General features: G+C 33.5%; 1 protein-coding gene across 1 annotated transcript in view; it reads right to left on the bottom strand.

Moving 5' to 3' along the window:
• LOC139701135 (adult-specific cuticular protein ACP-20-like) overlaps positions 1-6,000 on the bottom strand; it is a 34,995-nt gene that overhangs the window by 17,973 nt on the left and 11,022 nt on the right. The window lies entirely within an intron of this gene.

Genomic DNA, 6,000 nt, shown 5'->3' with positions numbered 1-6,000 from the left:
CTTTCGAGTAGACTGTGCCTCTGCTCGTTCTATTAAATTAAGAAATCATGGGCTACATTGATATTTAATTTCTAATCGGTGGCCATGTTTCTCCACTCTCATTTACATTGTATTTCAAAGCATCACGTCTCTCAAAGTACGTTATGATTATTGCAGTAAATATGTTCAAAACTATTTTGCCTTAGTGTTGAAGCAGTTCATTTTAGCAGTTCAATTCTCAAATATAAACTTGACTTATAACGGTATCCTTTAAGTTTGGAAAATTCATCATAAAGCCTTTGCATGTGGTACCTTGATTCAAGTTCCATTAATTTTTGAACAATAATAGCCAGCCATAAAACACTTGTGATCGGAAATGGATAACTACTACACTGTTATAAGTGAGGTTCAACTTGGAGATATAATATTCATTAAGGATTTAGACGGTTAAAGAGGAAATAGGACATGATTTGAAGACTAATGATATCGTTAAGAGTATTTGAAATACATTTGACAAGGAATCTAAATCGTTATCAGACGATCCGAACTAATGTGTATTTGCGGATATGAAACGTACCTAAATACGAAGAACTAACGAGGAAATATGAAAGCAGAGTAAACAAATCATTTTTTCTTATTATTTCCAGTTGATAATAAGTATGTACTTGAGCCCACATCAAATGAATAGATGCATTCACATAACGTTTTTACAGTCGTACGGTTTGTTTGCTCATCTGAGTCTTTGTAGCAAGCAGAGTTTATTCGTATCGAGATCCCTGCAAAAATTATTTCGTTACTTTCCAGAGAGGAATTTTAGGTTCGGCCAACTGTCAATTAATCAATGAATTATTAATAATCAATGATATTGTATAATAGAATCATAATTTTAAATTATATCTTTAGTAACTTGGAATTATGTTTTCTTGATTGTTTACGAGGATATAGAGTGATCCATTAATGTAACTCTATGTTAACGGCGGATAAAATTGTAATGCACATCAGTGAATTCTAATAAGTCAGCATAATTGAAAAAATGATGCTATTTTAATAACTGTTTCAATTCATATCAGTGGGTGTTAATATCTCGTATATTATCTCCGCTGGAATCGGCACCTTTTTGAAGAAAAAAAGCCCGATGACATTCATATTGATTTGAACCGAAAACTGATATTCGTGCCAAATATCAGTGTAGCAATACGATTCATTGTAATGGCAGCCCTTATCTACTAAAAAAATTAAATTATGTATCTTTTATATTAATAATGATATTTTGTAAGAACACCGCTAACGTTTTAATAAGGTGTTACTAAAAGCCTTTCTTTTTAGGTAATCAAAAATATATTTCATTCTTAACGAAAAGAAAACTCATTATGAATTTATGGTTTCCAAAATTAGAATGCCCTCGGCAGAATGCGTTTAATTTAGCTAGGGTTAATTGAATGTGATCAAATATTGTAATCGTAAATTATTTATTCAAACGTTTTCCATCTGTGAGGACGAAAAAAACTAGGTGTATTCTTGTCCGGTGTCATTTTAGTAATATTGCGCAGGCAGGAAGGAATATTAAGCTCTAATGAGGCTAAAATGAAACTGAGCTGTGTTGAAAAGAAAATTCCTTTTCAATTGGAAATTCCTCATTTTATGATTCCTCTCGCCATTTCTGTCTACGAAATCTCGACTTTTCAATTAGCCTTGGAACGGAGCAGCGTGCCAGTCCAAATTTATTACTGTCAACTGATCCGTTATGGAAGGAAATAGCGTAAAAGGAACGAGTTAATGAATTTAATTAAGGCTCTAGAGTCTTCTAATGGACGTTTTACAATCATTGGTGACATGATTTTACGACTCCCATCGCTTTTCCATTCTGAAAACTTAATTTAAAATGTCCCGGTTCCTTACACGTAAGCGTTTACAGAATGAAATTCCTCACTCACCTTCACTCCTACATTCTAGTACTTTTCGAAAAAGCACCAAAAAGAAATTTGACCCAAATATAACTCCTGTATATGCCAATAGCAATGGCGCTGTGGTTCGTAACTCTTAAACCCCTAGAATACCGGGAGTATAAAAATTCTATCAAAAGAGGTGTCCGGCAAAATCTACAATGGGAAAACAGTATTCACTTTATTTATTTCCATCCAGGCTTATCTTGTCCTGTCACGTTAGTGAGTTGCTATTAATAATTCAAACGAGATAAATGTACATTTACTTGGAATGACTTCATTCGAAATAAAGCATTGCTTTTAAACTTGTGAAATAATTCTGGTAAATTTTCATCAGAAAAACTTTCAAACCTCGCCTTTCACTGGAGTTTCATTTATTTGTTCTCTTTCGATTGTTATGTGTACCTTTCAAAGGGATTAGAAAAGTTAGAAATCACCGTTTAGAAAATATCTACAAATAAGGTAACCTAATTCTCACCTCGTCTTCTTGAGTAAATGTTCAATGTTAAATGGAAGCAAAATGTGCTAATACCTTGAGATTTTTAAGTAATGGAGTGATTCCTCATAAAAAATGTTGTCGTTTAAAGAACTCTTCTTTCGCACATTAATGACGAAAACCCTAATATGGAGGATAAGGGGAAAAATTTCAGATCCGGTGATGAATGTTACTTTCGCTGGAGAGATTATTTCAATCTTCTCTGAGTAATGGAATCTATAGAGGAATTTTTCAAAACTCCTGATGCATTAACATAATGGTGAAGCAGAATGCAAAAAAATTAATCTAAGGATTGAATGAATACATACTCTAGAGTCATGGGCACAGGAAAGATGTATCAAAAAGTCACACACCTATAGAGTTTTGCATACTGAAAGAACGAGTAGAAGTTGTAAGTATTTCTTGCAAATGCACTAATTGACACCTTGATTTCTTGGTTTTTTTACGAACCATCACCCGATATTTTAAACATTTTAAATTCTTCTGCCGTGTTATAAAAGTGAATGTAGTCTGGTTTTTTCCCCGATTTGATTTAAGATAATGTACCCCCATTCACTTCTATTATGTTCTCAATGGAAGATATGCAGTGAAAATCAAGAATCTTACACTCCCTTCCTAAGCATCTAATTTGTGATATTGATTTCCTAATTTGAATTTTCCCGCCCTAATTTTTAGAAGTTAGACGCGATATAATCTATTTAGGAAGTGTTCCGTAGGAAGAATACCAATGGATAAACTTTTACAAGGAAGTTAAACATACGTCGTTTTGGATAAATTACGTATCCAACCCTTAAATAAGAGCAATGAGCAAAAGAAATGAAAGAAATATTTCTTGTGTTATCCGAAATAAGATTCCCAAAGTAAACAAATGAAAAACGGAAATGGCCCTAATAGAACGACGGCTCGGTCTTTTATTATTCTGTCGCACAAATACACAGTGAAATTTCTTAAAATTTGAAAACTAAACTATTTCCTTGATGGTTAGTTATTGAGTGGTAAACACTTGTGCAGATGATTTAGCATATTAAAATGACTGATGAGTCATCATTATTTCGTAAGTGCCTGGCGTTTGGCCTGTTACTTCTCGTTTGGAATGGCATCTTCCGGGATATGCAATGCCTACTTAACCTCACAACTCACATCTCCCACGATTATTAGCGGTTGAAAGCCCTCGTCCCTCTCAGTCTTTCAAAGAGAAAAAAAAATACGATTGCACATATTTTTTCGGGTTCCACGAACCTCGTCCCGTATCCGAAGTTATAGTATGTCCAGTATTCTTACTTCCCACAATTCCGGTCAAGCAAGAAAGCTTAAAGATTTTACCTGATAGAATTCCCATCATGGAACTATCCCGACCCCAGTATATGGAAAGGTTAATTTTTATAGTTTAGGCACTCATTATAGTTGTGGACAGTCTCTGACCACTAATTCACATTCAAAAATGTGGAATTAATCTTGATTGCCTTACATATTTACATATTCGTTCCTTTTTATACTAGCCTAATAAAGAACAAATGTTAATCCCATTAGATATCTGATTTAATGGAAAAGTGCAATAATTTATTCATTATTATGTTCAAATTCCACAATATCACGTCTGAAACTACATACGTATTTTTTATACCGTCATTATTGCTATCAGAAGCCTTCAGTCTGCCTGCCCGGATCGCTGTCTGGAATTCTCCCTTTGGTCACGGCTTTCGACGTCCCAATATCTTTAACTCATTCACTTCCTTTTTTGTCTTAATTGCCTGCGTGATTCAGTTCACGGATTTGAAGGAGTAGTTTCAACGATTGTTTGGACATTGGGAGGCAGTGTAAAAAATTCAGTCTATACGCCCTATTTTGCTTTATCAGGAAATGTCTTAATTGATCGGAATTTCTGACTTTTACTTCTCATTGTTATATTGTTTTAGAATCCTGCAGATGTCCTCTTGTAAAAACGGTTATAAATTAGAAAACCCATCAAATTAGGGAAGTTACTTTTGAATTACTGCATTGATGGCTGAAAACCAACGCAAAGAGGAATTGAAAATAGAATTAAAAGAAATTTATCGAAAGGGAAAAACTAGTTATACTCGCAAATAGAAATACTCAACAACACGCCGTGCTACGAGGGCATCTGGCAGGGATTTTTAACGCAGTAGCCAAGGGGAAGGGAAAAATCATATTAAGGAAGTTAATTTATTTTTATTGGAGTTTCGCCCTACTTTTGCTGCAATCGTTAATGGTGAGATATAAAAAAAATCTCATGCATATCTGCCAGTCATACGGTATGTTAGAGAGGAATATATAACGACACATGATTTTAACTGCTCAATATCTTTCGCTGTTTCTTTCCTATACTACATGCCTAATGTTCGGTTTTTTCAACTTTGGCTCTTTTTGATGATGGTACCCTGTATATTGAACAGTCGACTCTGACAAGAATACCTAAGACAGTGTTCAATCACGTAATAGATTTTCGCGATTGCTATTGTCTGGGCATCATTCTATGAATTATGGTAATGTGTTAAATCAAATGAAAGTACTTCGTTGGTACTATTTAAATAGTTTGTTTGAATAATTTGCATATTGTTTGCGGGGTTTTAGAGCCCTGTATCAAAAAATTTAACCTACCACTATTTCCATTATGTTGTATAGAAATTATTTTAAAATGTATGGTAGCATCTACTGCAGCCTTTTGTTTTTTTTAAAGTTATTGTATAGGAGGAAAGGATTGGTTAAGGCCATGATTAACTTTTCTGAGGCATGCAAGGAATTACTTGTACTCATACTAAAACCATTCACTACCACCATTGGTTGGAAGTCAGAGAGAAAGTTATTAATCCAGGTAACTACTAATATAGTCTATGAGATTTAAATGATATGATTCGTAAAATCCGCAACATATCTACCCATTTCCAATATTATGGATTATTATTTAATAAAAAGCTTTAAGGTTTTATGAAATGGTCTTATTTTCAAAATCTTTATTGGGGATATGATATAGATTATGACTGTTAAGGGATCTCACAAATAGAGAACGCCTAAAAAATGTCATATACTAAAACAGTTGCTAAAATATGTATTTTTTAACCATAGTATGAAAATAATATTTTTCGATTTTTTCGGGCAAAATTCATCAAAGAATATCGTATAAGTACCCAATGTAAGTACAATAAGAACAATGCATACCTTATGAATACCTTACCAAAATAGTACTATATAAGCACAATGGCAGGGTATAATTTATTGTAGAGTGCGTTTTGCACTGCACTCATTAAATAACTTTTAAACTTCGCTTTGTGTCATCTATATAAACAAAATATGAAGGTGGTTTCCAATGTGTTTGTTATTTTTTCTTTTTCTTTCCTCTGTCTTCTTGAATGGAAACCCTTTCAAGAAAAAAAAGGTTGAATGACTTTTTTATACTGTCCGGTTTTAATGCTTCTTCGGCTCGCTTGCTCTTTTTTGGTTTTTCTTCGGAATTTTACAGCTCAGTGAGTTTTGGGAGCTTGTACAATAATTTATATAGCTTTTTTATTTCCGCCATTGAATGTAGGAGTGGTGTTAGCTAGTTACAGTTGATGGGCAATTACA

Source organism: Hetaerina americana, unplaced genomic scaffold, assembly GCF_022747635.1.
Source record: "Hetaerina americana unplaced genomic scaffold, ioHetAmer1.1.p SCAF_11, whole genome shotgun sequence".
In the NCBI taxonomy this organism is placed as follows: Eukaryota; Metazoa; Arthropoda; class Insecta; order Odonata; family Calopterygidae; genus Hetaerina; species Hetaerina americana.
This window is presented reverse-complemented; position numbering and strand designations above follow the sequence as displayed.